Raw genomic sequence first — 16930 nt, 5'->3', positions numbered from 1 at the left:
GTCTTCCCCCAACAGATGTGGTGTGAACAGGGGATGCGTGGCAATTCAATGCTTTGAGGCAGAGACTCCGTTAGTGGGAATGCCTTTATATTTGCTTCTGTTGGAGTAGCCCTGTATGAACCACATATATATATATCCCCTGTCTGCTTGCAGGTAATAAGATTATGCAGGTGTTGAAAGGATTGGGCTGTGCTGAGGAAGTGGCCTGTGCTGCACCTCTGTATGATTGCCTACGAGAGGAGCCCCAGGGGAATGGTCTGTGGACAAGAAGGTGCTCTTCATCAAAAAGTAGACCAACAAGGTTAATGTTGCACCTCTGGCTTGAAGCCAGAGATACAGACCCACAAATGTCTCCGTAGGATCACAGAGATATTAACTTTCCCTGCTGATGTATTGGCAGTATCCAAGGCACACTGTATGGTGATGTTGGAGAGGACTTTACCCCCAAATGATATTCTCCCCTACTTTTTCCTGAATTGCTCTGGGTGGTTCTGTAGCATCATCTACTCCCACTGGGCACTATTGTATCTTTAAGAGCAGATCCACCGAGTTAGCAATCAGCAGTGTGTGGCGTCACCCACTGCGACCCTCTTACCTGCAGCATCAATTCTTTTGCTCTCCTTAGCCAGTGGGGGAGCATTTCCTGTGGCTTGTGCAGAGGCAAGTTTAAGGGCGGGTTTACCACCAAGGAGTCCGGAGAAACGTGTCCTTTGATGTAGATAGGGTCTGAGAGACAAGACATGTTTTTCTTCTACAGTCTGTGTGTGTGAGAAAGTGCCATCTTTCTTGTATGGTATGCCCACACTTTTTGCTGAATTGCTGAATGTACCTTGACTGAGTGTGCCCTGGGCTCCTGCCAATCAGATACCCAGGGCCTATGTTCCTTCCCTAAAAACTATGCTGAAACCTAAAACCCAAATTGGCAAACCCTGACCACATGTCAGCCCCTGGTAAATGGTACACTAGGTACCCAGGGCCTTGTGACCGGGGAAGGCCTCTAAGGGCTGCAGCACTTATTGTGCCACCCTTAGAGGCCCTGTACCCTAACACAAACACACTGCCCTTGCGGGCTGAGTGTCTGGATAAAGAACGAAACAGAGTCAACATGGCACACATCCCTGTGTGCCATGCCCACTACATACACTGCCCTGGCATACATCAGCCACCCCTCTAGCTGGGTGCCCTATGCCAGTGGTGTGGGCACAGGAGCATGAGCCCTGTGCCCCTACAGTACCCAGGTCCATGTAAGTGCAGTGCTGCCATTTAAGAGTATATGGTGCTGGGAGATCATCAAACACGAGCTCCACAGCACCATGATGGCTCCACTGAAGACTGAGAAGTTTGGTATCAAACTTCTCAGCGCATTAAACCCGCACTGATGCCAGTGCAGGATTTAATGTACAATGCATGACAGAGGGCATCTTAGAGATGCTCCCTGAACCTAACCTACAATCCACATCTGGTCTGAGCGGCTTCCTAGGCTGCCACAAAGCAGACATGTTGCTGGACCCCTGGGTAGAGAGCCATCCGCTCTCCTGGGCCTGCAACAATGCACATCCTGGGCGAGGTGCTAGGTCTCCTCCCCCAGGGTGGGCAGGGGAAGCTTCAAAGGCATGCCGCCTTTGTGAGCTTCTCCAGGCCATTTGCTGTACTCAGCAACTGGCCCCTACCGGTTCTAAACCTCCACTCTGGCGGGAAGACTGGCCGGAAACCCCAAGGAAGGACAGTGGGTGTGCCAGCCTCTACCAACCCCACCCCTCAGGTGGGAGAGGCATGGTGAAGCACATCTGCGGGTTCTCGCCATCTTGAAGATGGGGAGCCCCGCCCAATCAGGACTAGGCCACTGCCCCCCTCCCACAGGAGAGTGGCAGACTAGGGGGTGTACCCACCCCAGGGCAGGGACCCAGTGGTCCCTGCCCTTTACCTACCTGTAACGCCCCTAAATTTAGTATTTAGGGGCACCCTGAACCTTCCTTCCTTAGATTCCAGATTCCGAAACAGCAAAGAAGATCAAGAAGAAAGAAGACCTGCTGTGCAGCTGCTAACAAGAGGAAGACACCAACTGCTTTGGCCCCAGCCCTACCGGCCTGTCGACCCTCAAACCTGCTCCTGATAAATCCCGGCACCTCCTGTGGCCAACAACTTCACAAACCCCGGAGGACCTGGTTACCTTGTGACTCTGAGCATCTGGGACTCCCACGAGCAGTGGCACTGCTCAAAGCAAGTAACTGACCCCTGGCATCAGCCAGGAACCGCGAACCCTGCACACTCTGCACCCACCAAGCCTGGTCTGTGCTGGAGTGAACAAAGACACAGAGGACGTCCCCCCGGCGACTGTGACCCCGAATCCAGCACCCAAGGACGCACCACGATGCTCCTGACGACGCCTGCAGCCTCAGAACCAGGAACCCCCCCCCAAACGCGATCAGCAGAGGGTAAGATTTCCCGACACCAAAAGGCACCCCTGCACCCTGCGGCCCCCTGTGCCCAACTCCTGGGTACCTAGCTATCCTCCAACTAACCTCTCGAAGTGGTGGTCACACCTGAAGAATCTTCGTCCCTGAGCTTGCAGCCTTTCCATTGAGCACCCGAAGGCTCAAAAGCACCCTACACCCTGCCGCCCGAGTGGCCCTGGCAGTGCAACTTCTCCTCCTACCTACTTCCCCATTTGCCCTGAGCAAGTGACCAGGAGCCCAGCCCCCACAGCCGCGTGGCCTGCTAGTCAGCAGCCACCAACCAAGGGCCCCCTGCCTCCCATAGGATAACATTGGGCCTAACTCACTCTGAACCCGGCTGCCCCTGTGCCGCTGAGGGTGTAACAACTGTACTTACCTGACCCTGGGAGACCCCCGAGTCTGTGCCCAGAACCTCAACTCTGCCATTCGAGTACTTACCCAAAAGCCGATAACTCACTTTTCTTCCATAGGGTAAAATTGACTGGTTTCACTTTAAATTTCTTCTAAGTGTGGAGTTTCTAAACTTTAAAATATTCACCTAAAATCAACTGAGTAACGAAAACGGAAATACTCACCTGCTATTAGGAGAGATCCCGGTGCTGGATCTTGGTGCCCAGCACTGACCCTGAAAAGTACTTACAACCGTACTTAACACTAACTCAATTTTCTTCCATAGGAAACCATTGACTGTTTTTCTGTGAAATTTCTTCTAGGTGTAAATTTTTGCAAACTACAAATATTCTTTAAAAATCGTACCAACTGTGAAAACGTAATTACTTACCTGTTTTAGATAGATGTCCCAGTACTGAGCCTAGGAGCCCAGCACTGGATTACAAAAGTAACGAGAACATACTTTACCCGTAACTTGAATATTCGTTAAAAATCGTCTATATAACTTAAACGCAGTTTCTCAACTGCTTACAGGTGGTACACTAGTGCTGGATCCAGGATCCAACACTGACCTAGAAAAAGTAACCATAATCCCACTTACATGCTAAGTGAATTTCCTTCCAAAGGATAACATTGGTAATTTGATTAGAAAAAGTTTGTCAACTTTTAAATTATAGAAAAATATTGCTTAACAATCACAAAAGTAACTAAAACGTATTTACTCATTTGTTTCCAAGAACTGTCCCAGGACTGAATCTAGGATCCAGTCCTGGAGTTAGAAAAGTAATCCTGAAAGTAATCAATTGCATATAACTTAAACTTCCCATTGAGCTCAATGTATTGTGTTTGAAATTGTGTTGCCTATTGCAACAAACTGCAACTATTGCATTCAAAAGTCAATTGCGTATTGCAAAGTATTTAACTAATGCTTCTCATTCTGAGAAAGTATATTTTGATACCTATTGTTGATTCTAAAATAAAACAACCATATATTTTTATATACAAACCATTGGCCTAGAGTTCAGTTCTTGAGTGTGTGAGACCATTTGCTGACTGAGTGTGTACAACTAATGCTTTACACTGTCCTCTGATACTGCCTTACTGCTCGACCAAGCTACCACTTTAGAGAGTAAGGTTATATCTAACTTTAGCCTCTGCCAAACCTCTGGGGGCTATGAACTCTGTACACACTGTACCTATTAGGGAACAGTATATACAGAGCCACTTTCCTACAGTCTGGGAGTAGCTACCCAGGTACTGACTGGTTCCTTAAGGATGTTTGGGGTGGGGTTGAGCATTCCCTTCTAAACCTGAAAGAACTACATGAAGCATATCCACTTTAAGATATAGTGCAGTTCTTTCTACGACAATATGGTATGTGACAATGTAATCAAGGGGAGAAGCCCGAAATGGAATAAGCTCTAGGTTAGCACCCCCTGGGGGGTGTATATCATAATCCTCTCACAGATAGCCTGTGGGTTGTGGGTAAAAGGGTGTCTCATAAATCTCAAGAGGAGTGCATGTACTGGACTGAAGGTATCTGAATAAGATTGTGGAGACCCTGGAGGGGAGATTGAAGGGGTGATATAGGAGTCACTTGCTGTGGAAGTGGTGGTGAAATAGCTGGCGAGGAGGAGGTATAGTTGTTGCTTCCTTGAAAGGCTTGTATTGTGATAGAGCATCTGGTGGAGTGGTTCTTTTCAAAACAGACCATCCTCTCTTTGGATATCTGCTCCAAGATATTTGGGTTCCTGGAGGACATTTTCTGTGTGTGTGGATGAATGAAGATTCACCACTATCTCATCAGTCCACTCCTGCAGTCTCTTTAGGATTGGTCTTTAAGAGTCACTGGTGCCAGTGGTGGAGGGCGGTCTTGGGGCGGCCAGTGTTAACGGCATCAACAGTGGCTCAAGAGCAGACACTTTTTTGGGTCCAAATGGGGATCCGCACCAACATATCTTTCTGTTTCTATGGTAGCTTCATTTTATTGGAGCCAGGAGATCCATGATTATCTAGCCCTTTGGCCGAGTCCCTCTTCGGGTCTGATGCCTTACCTCTATGTCAGCCCTGTAAGACATATCAGGTGGGCCAAATCCCCAGCCCAAAGAGCAATGGTGCTCCCCTCAGTGTGTAGCTGTTTGGGAGTTTTACAATGTATGGTTTCAACCATAGTCACAACCCTTGGTGTAGATCTGGTTTGAGGGCTGGTGGTACATATGGAGGGAACATCTTCCTGCTAGAGTTATTCTGGCTCTGAGCCATCTGACTGGATTACTTCTGGCTGGGCTGGCGCGAAGGCAAGCCTGGTGATTCAACGTGCTCTTGTTTCTCTTCCATGTTCCAAGGGGATCGACTGCACCAAAAAAGTCAGCCATAGTGTCTATGGATTAGTGCTACATCATGATGTGTGCCAGGTGCGCCGCCAAAATGTCTTTTTACAGCAAAACCCTAAGCAGAAGGCACACTAGGTTTCCTTGTCATCTGGAAAATGGCACAGATTACACACCTTGTGTAGATCAGTCCAGGGATATTTCATGCCACACCAAGGGCATTATTTTAAAGGACATAAATTCAATCAAATTTGCCAGAGTCAAAGGAATGCAATTTACTATTCTCTGGAGTAAAAGGAATGCAAGTATCAGGTGCCCTGACCGGGCATGAGTGCTACAAGACGGTTGGGGGACCCAGTCGAAGTGTCCCTGTCTTATCTTGAGACTCCATTAGACAACGACGACGAAAAAAACTGAATGAAAGTGGGTGCCAATAAAGTGCTTCTCTCTGCACCAGAGGTCAAAGTTGCTACCACAAGGACTCGAAACACAAACGTTGAATGCATCGAGTACAGCAGTCTGGTCGGAAAGCATCCAAACCGGATGGTGGAGAAAAACAATCTAACAATGGAGTCGGTGCCAATGGGTATTCCCCTACTAAGGGAGGAGTCACATGATTCCTTGGGACTCAAAGAAACTTATTCGAACAAAAACAATTAGTATTGTCCGAGTCCAACACAAGATTGTAGGTTATGCAGAGAATGTGTATCTGCAGCCACACATGCTATGCACATAGGCTTTCCTAAGTGGGGTCTGGCAGTATCAACAAACATTTGCTTGTCTTCCAAATACATTTTGTACAATCAATGTAATTCATATAGACTCTTTTGGCATCTACTTTGTGTGATTTTCTTTCCTGAAACTGTAAAAATAAGCTTGGTAATTCAACTGTTTGAGGTGTCCTTCAAACGACCTAATCTTTATGGACCCGAATAAAAGATCCCCCACAGTCAGAGCCTGTAGTTCACTGACAATGTAAAAAAGGTACTGCAATGAGGAATGCTAATTTCCACAAAAGAAAATGCAGTTGACAAGAATATAACCGCTCAAAGGGTGGCCAATAAGAGACTAACATTAGGGTCGAAGGACTGGAACTGTAGAGGTCTTGGTGGGATGACTCTTTAGACCATCAAAAAACACCATGACAACAAGGATCGTGAATGGTGATTGGAGGCTAAGAAATGTTTGCTAGGCCTGATTTCTGCAAATGAAGCAAATAAATAATGTCTTGTAAAAAAAAAAGCCTTAAGAGACTGTTTGTTCTTACTGAGACAGTACTACAAAAATCTTTGCCATTTGACTGCCTATCACACTCCTGTAGTGGGTCTTTGAGCTTGCTTCAGAATGCGCAAACACTCCTCAAGAAGTTAAGGTAGCCACAAATGGGAAGATTTAGCATCACAAGTTTTGAGTATTACAGCTACCCTTGCTGCGGTCTTAAAAAGCCTACACACTGTCAGTTTCTCATGTGGCTGAATCAACATGTCCAGGAGCATGGCGCACCATGGTTATCTCACACGAGGGAGTGATTAGAATGAGCTTCATGGATGGCTTTCTTATTTTCTTCACTACATACGAAATCAGTGATATTGGAGGAAAAGCATATGTAAAGAGCAAGTTACTTACCTTCAGTAATGCCTTACCTGGTAGAGACTATCTAGCCGCAGTTTCCTCACCTTAGAATATTCCCCAGGCATCAGACTGGATCCAGAAAATCTTGAGCAGTATACCTACGTGCTGGTAAGTGATGCCGACTTCTGTTTCTTTACATGACTCTTTCCGCGCCAAGCAAGGAGCCATTTCAAAAGGGTGACTTTACTACCAGTGTGAGGAAACTAACGGCCTACAGGGACCTTTTATGTAGGAAGTACTGGTTTGCAAAAATTGAGAGGCTCAATAAGGAATCTGCAGCTAGAGTCTCTACCAGATAAGCTGTTACCAAAGGTAAGTAACTTGTGTATCTGATCGGGACTGCATGCACTGCGGCCTGCTAACCAGAAATCAGTGCCAGTACCCTGACCTTATAATGTGTATATTTGACTGGCTAATACCTAATTGGCATAAGTAGCTTACTTGTAAGTCCCTAGTGTATTGTACCCAGGGCCTGTAAGTCAGAGAGTCATCCTAGGGATTGCAACAAGGGATTTCAGCACTGGTTGTGCAGCTCGGGGTGAAAAGGGTTAAACATGCTCCCAGTCTGCCACTGCAGACTGGAAGGGCAGTTTTAATACTGCTTACTCGACTCTCCCATTTAAAGTAATGGTAAAACCCAATCCTCCTTTGTTAATATATGTAAATCACCACTATGGTAGGCCTAGCAAACCCTAAGGCAGTGTGTGGTTTATTAGAAAGTGGAATATGTGTTTTCATGTGTTTCTAACCCACAATTGTCATTTTTACTGTGCAGAAGGCTAGTAGCCACATTGGCGAGTGCAGAGTTACAAGCGGACACCTCAGTCTTGATAACTTCTGACTGGGACTGCTAAGGTTGGCACTGAATATCAAACAACTCTTCACATTAAGCTCGACTTGACGCTCAAGTCAAACTTAATGCAACTTGTTGCAGAGTGTAACTTTTACAAAGTTATTACTTTGTTGCCCAAAGTCTTCTGTGCCGCCTCACTGCTGCACATGGGGTCTGTTCCTGAGACCGCTTTCTGCCCTCCTCAGGAGACATGCAAATGACTCCCTGGAAGGATACAATAGAAGCAAACATGAGGAAGCGCTGTTACCCCTCCCTGGCAGGAAGCCACACGGGTGTTAGCCCAAAAGGCGAGCTTCAAAGGAGAAACCACCTTTGAAAGGCAAATGGGAAACACCTGGGAGAGGGGCTGCTATAATATTTAGGAAAACAGGCTGGCACTGGGGACAGAGAGAGTGGAAACCTGTTTTCAGGGGCATGTAGCCCCTTTGCTAGAACCCCCTCTGAGTTGGGCTACTGAGCTCTAAACGCCGAGAGAGGGGTCCTGCCATCTTGAGAGTGGGCAGAATTGAGACTTATGCGATAGCTATATGCCACACTTCACAAGAAGTTCTCATCAGGCTGGAGGTAACTTGGTAGGCCATTGGCTAGCAAGTGCAACCTCCCCAGGGCAAAAAAAGGGCATTCCTGGCACCAAGGAACTCAAATCTTGCTGGAATGGAGAAGAGGACTGCTTTGCTGCGCCAAGGACCCGGCGAAGAGAGGCTGCACCGACATGTATTGCACCTGCTGAACCGGACGGCTAGCAAAGGAGAAGGGACTGTGCCTGCCATGTTCTATCAAGAGATTGACTCCTGAGCCCAGCCGAACCAAGGGACTCCAAGGATTGTTTGGCTGACCTACTGTCCCAGCACAGGGCCAAAACAGCTGAAGACACCTGATGGAGCAAGTTGGTAGACCACATTCCTGAATTGACGCTCCTCGCCTCCATGCAGTCCAAGGGACCAACACCAGACACTCAAAAGCTGCCCCTTAGTCTGCTGGACCTAGGAGAGTAGTGACAGGGCAGCTGGGTTGCCCAAAAGGCAATTTACAGCCAAAAGAAGAAAAACTGCTGAAACCGCTGTACTAGGTGACTGGTAGCCCAGTGGCAACTGGACTTCTGCCAAGCTTGAGAGGACTTCAAGGGACATCAACCCCTGTAGCCAGATCACCTCACCAAGCCTGTGGACCAAGGATTAGTTTTGGGAAGACCCCCATTAACCACACAGCATCTTTAGTACCCTTGAGCATCTTCAGCATCCTGTATTCCTTGCATCAGGAACTGAAATGAAGACTGTATTTCGTGGTGACATAATTGTTTCTGTGTACCTTGCTGATCCCCCCCAAAATGGCTGCCGGCTGAAGTTGGTCACCTAAAGTCACTCTAAGTAACCGCACTGATGCTTACCAAAGTTTTTCCTGATAAAGTTTGCCGAATTTGTTTGCCAATGCTTTTTCGCTGTCAAGTAAAAAGTGTTGATTTACTATGCCTTGCCAATTCTGTAACTACGGACCCCCTGGTGGATCTTTTTCATTTTGGTCTCAAAAATTATATAAAAATCTAAACCATTTTTACAAATTGGCGTTACATTTTTTTGGTATGTTGTTTATTTATTTGTAATCGTTTTGGTGCAGTTTGAATGTTTTACACTTGTTCCTTCGAGTAAGCCTGACTGCTCAGAGCCACAGCTATTCAGGGGTGAACTAAGGGTTTAACAAATAAAACCTACAGGTCCTAAAGGGGTTGTTAAGTGTATTACACAGCGAGATGGAACAACCACACCATATAATACACATTTCCACACACCAGCCCTGTTGCTGCGACAGGAGATCCACCCGGGGGGGGCAGCCTGATCGGAGGACAGATACTCATGCTCAGGAGTTCGGGATACCATACTCTCTGTGCCCAATCCGGAACCAAAAGGATGACTTGGACTTGGTCTGTCCGGATCTTCTTCAGAACTTGATGCAGTATTGGTATCAGCGGGAAGGTGTACAGGAGCCCTGAGCCCCACTCAACACGAAACGGGTCTCAGAGAGTGCTGCCTTCGAAACTCCAATGCTCAAAAGTGCTGACAGTGCATTTTCTCAGCAGAGGCAAATGGATCCAATCAAGGTTCGTCCTCAGTACATGGAAGAGACCTTGCACCACCTCCGGATGTAGACGCCATTCATGATCCGTGTAGTATCGACTGATACGTTCATTCACCATGACGCTCGGAGACCTTGCAAAGTTCTTCATCGTCAGGAAAATGACTTGACGTTCCAGCCATGTCCAGAGGTAGAGAGCCTCCTAGCACAGGGTCCAGGACCCCACCCTGCCCTGCTTGATTCAGCATCACATGGCAGTGGCGTTTTCCGTGAATTTCTGAACTAGCATTCTCTTGATGGAGGGGAAAAACGCCTTTAACATTATGCAAATCTCTCTCAACTCCAGTGGGCTGATGTAAATCTTAGACTCCGCTGGAGACCTCTGATCTCTACTGCTCCCAGATGGCCACCCCAACCCAGGAGTGACACATCTGTCATCACTGTGACATCTGGGTAGGGAAGGGAGAGGGGTCTGCCGCTGACCCAATTGTGGTTTATGAGCCACCACTGTAGGTCTTTTGCAGTTCCTTTTGATATCTGGGCCAGGTCGGAGAGATTCTCCTGATGCTGTACCACAATGAGGCTTCAGTTCCCACTGCAGAGCCTGCATACAAGTCTTCCGAGCATGATGCAGGAGGACAGAAGACTCAGCGTCAGTCTCACCAAAAACCAAGATAAAGGTTAAAACATTGGAATCATAGCTGGATATCCTGAACTCGCCACTCCAAAGGATGGGTGCAGTTCTGTGCTGTGTCCAGAATGGCTCCAATGAAAGGGGGCGGTTGAGAAGGGAGTCAGGTGTGACTTCGGCACATTGCAGAGTCATCGTCTGGAGGTGGGTGACGAATGTCTGGGGTGAGCTCACTTTCAACAGCCAGTCGTCGAGGTAGGAAAAGACTGGAACCCCTGACCTCCATAGATAGGCTGCAACCACCGTCATCACTTTTGTGAACACCAATGAGGTGCTGGTGAGACCAAAGGGAACCACAGCAAATTAAAAGTGTTCGTGGTCCACTGCACAACGAAGGCAATGCTTGTGGGCCGGCAGGACGTATATATGGAAATGGGTATCCTTCAGGTACAATGCTACCATCGATTCTCCAGGATCCAAGGTAGACAGGACCTCAACGAACAACATGAGCATTTTGAATTTCTTCTTTCACAGGAATTAGTTGAAAGGACACAAGTCTAGTATTCGGCGGAGGCCTCTGTCCTTCTTTGCCACCAGAAAGTAGCAGGAATAGCAACGCAATGTTGGCACCTTCTCGATGGCTCCTTTTGCCAAAAGAGCTTGCATTTCCTGGTGCAGCATGAAATGGTGATCCTCTGACAGCCAATTTAAGGATGGTGGCATGCAAAGTGGGGTTTCTGTGAATGACAGGGCGTAACCCCGCTGAACAATTTGGAGCACCCATTTGTCCGAAGATATGGACTGCCATCAGAACAGGTGGTGCTTGTTTCTACTGCCGAACAGTTGCCTGTGATGTTGTGAGGACATAATAAAGGGGTTTGGATGCTACAGCTGCAGGGGGTGGCAGACTGGGTAATTCTTTGGCCTTGGGTCCCACAAGGCTTGTGGGAGCTGCATCTTCGGCCATGAAAGGACTGGGGAGTCTATTGGCCGTGGTAGCTGGGTAGAAATGGGCGTGGCTAGTAGCCCCTACCATAGCCACGGAAAAAGCGAAAGGCAGAATGTGGCTGCCTTGGGGCTATAGTGGTTGGCTTGGGTTCCAACAACCGGGCAGCGGCTCTACTGTCCTTGAAGCGCTTGAGTGTTGAGTCAGCCTTGACGCCGGACAGGCGAGGGCCGCATAAAGGCATGTCCATAAGGGATCCCCCGAGAACCAGTTGACCTCAGCCAGGAGTGATGAGGAAGTGCCACCGACGAAGCAATTGTACTACCGAACTAGGCTGTTGTATCAAGTCCCCAGCGTATCGTGAACTCTACTGCATCCCTTCCATTGACAATAGCCTGCGTCAGGATGGCTCAACTTTCTTCAGACCCCATGGGCAGCACTTGTGCAACAGAGTCCCATAGTGTGTGGGTATACCAGCCAAAGAGGCACGCAGTGGTCACTGACTGCAGTGCATGGCTGGTGGAAGAGAAACTCCACTTGCCAAAGGTGCCCAGCCTCTTGGATTCCCTATCTGATGCACCAGGGTTAACTTTGGATGTTAAGGTTTGCACAACCAGGCTCTTAGTGGTGGGGTGAACGGATGACGCCTACGATGCCCAGTGCCACCTGCCGGTGTGCAGAGGTACTGCTCAAAATCTTTCGGTTCCAGCCGATGCCAGGATGTATATTCTAAGCTAAGGACTATGGAGCTAGAAGTCTCTATCAGATGAACTGCACCCACATCATCCCGGGGTGCCAAAACAATCTATTCTGTTGTTCTGAAAGCATAGTGTACTTATGATGGTTCCTGGTTGCCCACATTTGGGACCTGGCGACATAGAAGTAGCCAATAAACCCAACTCCCACAGGTGTAGCACCCATATTTGCTGACAAGACAAACAGAAAGCAAACACTGCCAATGTATTTTTTTAACACCATCTGGGAGTGAGGGGAGCGGATGATCAGAAGGGGGCGAAGTTACTCTTAAACCAAATTAGGTCCTATGTAGTGCCATCTGCCCAATGCTACGATTCCACCCTCCTGCATTCTCTTTTATGCTGCACACATTGCAGCCCCAATGCAAAACAGGTCTGTGCCAAACTGATGGGCTGGCATCCTTGCTCCCACAAGAGCTCTGCGCATTACTGTAGTGAACAGAAATCTACTGAGATAGGTCCTGTCTTCGTGCACAAACAGCGGCTGTCTGCCTTGCAGGAGCACGCTCAACTAGTTCCTCACTAATCAGAGAGGTCAGAGCTTGAGGTCATCCAAGCACGGTAGTCTTAGTTACATTGTTTTGCCATTTGGCTTCTGTCAGGTTCATTGCTTCTTTACTCAATGACATGTCACACACCCTTAGGCATGCGTCCTCTGTGACCCTTTTTGCTAGTGCTACTAGTTTGCTCACCCTAAGTGCGCTGTAGAATGCCATAGCAAACACGATTTAAACAGTGCTGCTTCAAAGCCGAATGTTTCTTGGTCCACTACTGCCAATAAGCGGCAGCCTGTACAAAAATCTATTGGGAGTCATTCACCCTTACCCCACGAGGTGCCTCAGCTTTTCATGGCTGTTTTCACAATGTGATCCGGTTAGATCTTATCCCTTTAGCGTAGCAAAATGGGCAACTGCCATGGAGTTCCCCTTTGCCCAGTATTTCGCTTTGACCTGTGCGTGAGCCTATCTAATGAAATGCTCCACTGCTGTTAAGCCACTCAGCGCGTCTTTATATTTAACTAGACAAGTAAACCACTTGAAGCTAACCTCCTATCTGTGATATTGTTTGCCTGTTTTCGGAGCCAGTTTATGTTCTATTGAATGGGACAAGTCTGATCTGCTAAACTCTATAGCACAAGGTGGGGTGGGGGCTTGGGGGGGCGGGGGAGGTTGTCATCTTGCCTCCGTTCAAGGGATTGCGCTTCAGAACTTGTCTATCTCGAATCAATAATGCACAACAGCCTATGAGTTATCACTTCCTGATAAATGTTTGGTCCAGACCTCTAGGTTGCACTCCAACTACAAACTAACCATATAGCACATTTGCTCCAATACAATGGAGCCAAGCCGCAATTACCTGGACCACTGCATTATTATCGGACCAGCGTGTTAACTTAATTTTGCTAAAGCAGGATGGCAATATGCACAATGCCACTACCCCGGGGAACAGCTGTAACAATAATACTGTTTTGTTCAGCCCTCTCGCCACCCATGGTGCTGGCCATTTCTTTGCACACCAAGTTTCCCTCTTGTATCGCTTCAAAGCCCTGGCTACCTGTTGCATCCACCAAAGCTTGATTTGCCTTGATGCCACTAAGTTCTCTATTCATATCAATGTGCGGTAAACCTAGCAAGGAAGGAGTGGCAAGTCCTCAGATCGGGATTTACACCTATTCTCAGCCTCACATTGTGATTTATTTTGAGTGTCTCCATTGAAAGCTGGGACAGCCTCCTTGTGAACATCCTACCATCTAGTATCACCTTGGAAGCCACTACTCACCTTGCACATTAGAGCCTCTATTTTCGTGAGTGTCGAGTTTTCTTTGTCCAACATTCTCCCTAGGTCATCCCTTAGAGCTAGTATCTTACCATGGTGAATTCTAGATGTGCCTTTGATTTAGACTAGCTCTATGCCCCGAAACACCAATTGAGTTGTAGGTACCACTGTTTTGTCCTGGGCCAATGTGGCCCCTAGGGAAACTACCAGATTTTTTAATGTGTCAAGGAGGCTGGTACATTGTTTGAGTGCTAGTTCCCAGAGGAACCAAAAGATGTCCCGGTAATGCAACTTAATCTCTTAGGGTACTGCCTGTGGAGAATCTACTCCAGAAATGTGCTGAGGTAAGCACATGATATGGCATAGCCCACTGGCATGCATTTGCCAAAGAAGCACTGGCCTTTCAATTGAAAGCCAAGTAAATGGAAGCTCTCCGGGCCAACAGGCAGCAGTCTAAATGTTGCCTCAAAGTCCACCTTTGCCATTAGGGCTCCTCTCCCTTTAGCTCTGACCAGTTCTATACTATCATCTATAGAGGTACAAGTGAACACATAACTCCTGGTTGATTCTGTTGTGTGTTGACTGCCCCTCTAGGAAGGAGAGATGATGAATCAATCGCTACTGGAGTGTTTTTTGAGGGGGTACAACTCCCAATGGGTGTATGACCAGATTTTGAAACGTTGGGTGTCCAAATGGGTTTTCAATGATCCCCAATGAGCTTTCCATTTGAATCTTGTCAAACAATTCTGGGTGCTCTCCTACGTATCTAAGTTCTTCATAAATATTTTGCCTTCAAATGGAATTCTACAGAAATGTCTAATCCCTTCAGCAGCACAGAATATGTTCTGTTGTGATAATCATTATGAAATTACCAGAGTTTTCTCTTGAGTATGGGTGCGCTAGCTATGTGAAATACTGGTCTATCGGTCCCTTCTTCTGTGCTCTCTGGAGTGCAGTTATCATTTCTTGTATGCTTCCTTTTTCTCTCCTGCCGCATTCCACTACAGGATGTGCCCCTCACATGTGGCACATATATGTCAAAATCTGCATGCCTGTCCACAGGAGCATTAACTCTGTTCAAACTTCCAGCATATGGCTGGGGTGCCCTTCACAGTATGGTGGCGCCTTCCACCATGAATAAGGCTGTATTTTACTAAGAAGTTTGGGTTTTTCATGCCTCGCTTTAAATCCTGACTGAGGAAAGGACTGGTCAGGGTTGTTCCCCTCACCCCTGGCTCCCATTATTTTGTGAGTGTAACTGGCTACATCCTATGGTCTCATTCCATATTTGCACATGTCTGAATTTTCAGTATTAAACGCTTATTGTGTTGCAACCACACTTCCCCTAAGAATTGCCTCTGTGCTTCTTGTATCCTGGCAATACGTCTGCTGCACAATCTGAGAACTTCTCCATAATGGCACATGCCATGATCCTGAAAGCGTTCAGCCAATTGTCTAGATTCCTCTCTTTCCTGACTCTTGTCTTATCCCCCTGTTCTTCCTCCTTATTGCCAATTACCAAATGTAATCCCTGAAACTTCATCCCTAATAGGGAAAAAATACCAATAAATTCCTTCTGTCTTATGCTTTATTTTACCACTAAGGAACTGAGACCGACTAAGCTTGTTGATTTTGGTATGACTGGAGTCTGGCCTGGGAAGGCCCTGACATACATGTTAGCCTGATGGACTGGTACTGCTTGACCCTTGGCCAGCTTTGATATTTGATGCCTGCCCATGCTCCTAATAGGTCAACTATGCCACTCCGGGTCAATGGCGCAGGAGGCAACTGCACTTGTGAAATGATTAGTATGTGTACTGGTAGGTATATCGCCCCAAATCTTTGGGCTAAGTTACTGCTACAGATATTTTTGTACTCATGGTGTATCCTACCACTGCTCCAGACACACCCACATCAGTGGATATGGTGCAGCACACTGGCCTCTTCCAGCTCTCAAACTCAACTTTCACATATTCTCCGAGGGAGTACTTTGGGGCAGTTTTAGGATATGCAACTTTAGCCCTTTTTGCTGCAGTTGGTGGTCTGACCCGTTGACCTACTCCCTCATTGATGCTAAGACACCAATATGGCATCTCCAGTGACATGAAACATCTGTTAACCCAGAGTGCCCTAGACCAAGCCCATTACACACTGGAAGAGTGGTAGACAAAGTCTGGACTAGGCTGATTCATCCATCATCCAGACACAGTTAAACTGACAACACATCTCTTTTAAGCTGTGCTGCTACTGGAGCCGTACATTTAGTAAAAATACAAGGTAGGGTGGATTTTAGACCAAATGAAAGATCAAATCGTAGACACCTAAAATGGTGCCAGGGTCTGCCACGCTCATCTCGGTACCGCAGCTGCTATTTTATGTGACATGGGTCTGCTAATTCACAGAAGGTGACACGGATCCCATGACTCATTTAAGTTTTTTTTCGTTTTTATTTATTACAAGACAGGACCGTACTAAGGTCTTGGGGTCAGGGTGTGCTCACACTACTCCCTTGTTATGACCTTTTAATATTATTTCCAGGACATGGAGACCAATTCCAGCATTCTGAAATGGCCACCACAAGAGAAATGTTGTACTATGCTTGCTGTACCAACTCTGAGCTGTGCATCCAAAAAGAATGATGGGAGAAACTGTTCCCTCATTCACTCTGATCATCTGGGGGGGGGGGGGGAATATCTGCATTTGTGAATCAGAAAACGGGAGATACACAAAAATGTGTTATCCTTTAAAGCATGCTTTGCAGCTTTTTTACACAACTATGACTCAAAAGCTACTGCACTGATTACACAAAACAAACTTGTCAAGTGGTTTGGGTAGTAGGAGCAAGCAAAATGTCTCATGGGAGCAAATGTAGGAAAACATCCATTTCTACCTGTACCCTTAAATTGTTTCCCCTCTATGGACCTGGAAAGAATTTGGCATACTGGGCCTTAGCTGCCTACACCAAGTGGTTGCCAATTGTGATGCAAATCCATCCACTTGGTCAAAAGTTATGTTCAAATAAAAAAAAAAAGCTCGTTCCAATGGAAAGTACAACTTAATCCCAACTATATAAACAGCGCAGCCAACAGGA

At 47.0% G+C, this 16930-nt stretch overlaps 1 protein-coding gene across 3 annotated transcripts in view; it reads right to left on the bottom strand.

Moving 5' to 3' along the window:
* BCKDK (branched chain keto acid dehydrogenase kinase) overlaps positions 1 to 16930 on the bottom strand; it is a 172098-nt gene that overhangs the window by 15862 nt on the left and 139306 nt on the right. The gene's annotated exons all lie outside the window — the stretch shown is intronic.

The sequence above is a fragment of the Triturus cristatus genome, chromosome 7 (assembly GCF_964204655.1).
Source record: "Triturus cristatus chromosome 7, aTriCri1.1, whole genome shotgun sequence".
Taxonomy (NCBI): Eukaryota; Metazoa; Chordata; class Amphibia; order Caudata; family Salamandridae; genus Triturus; species Triturus cristatus.
Note: the sequence above shows the minus strand (reverse complement) of the source record. Positions and strands in the feature narration are given on the sequence as shown.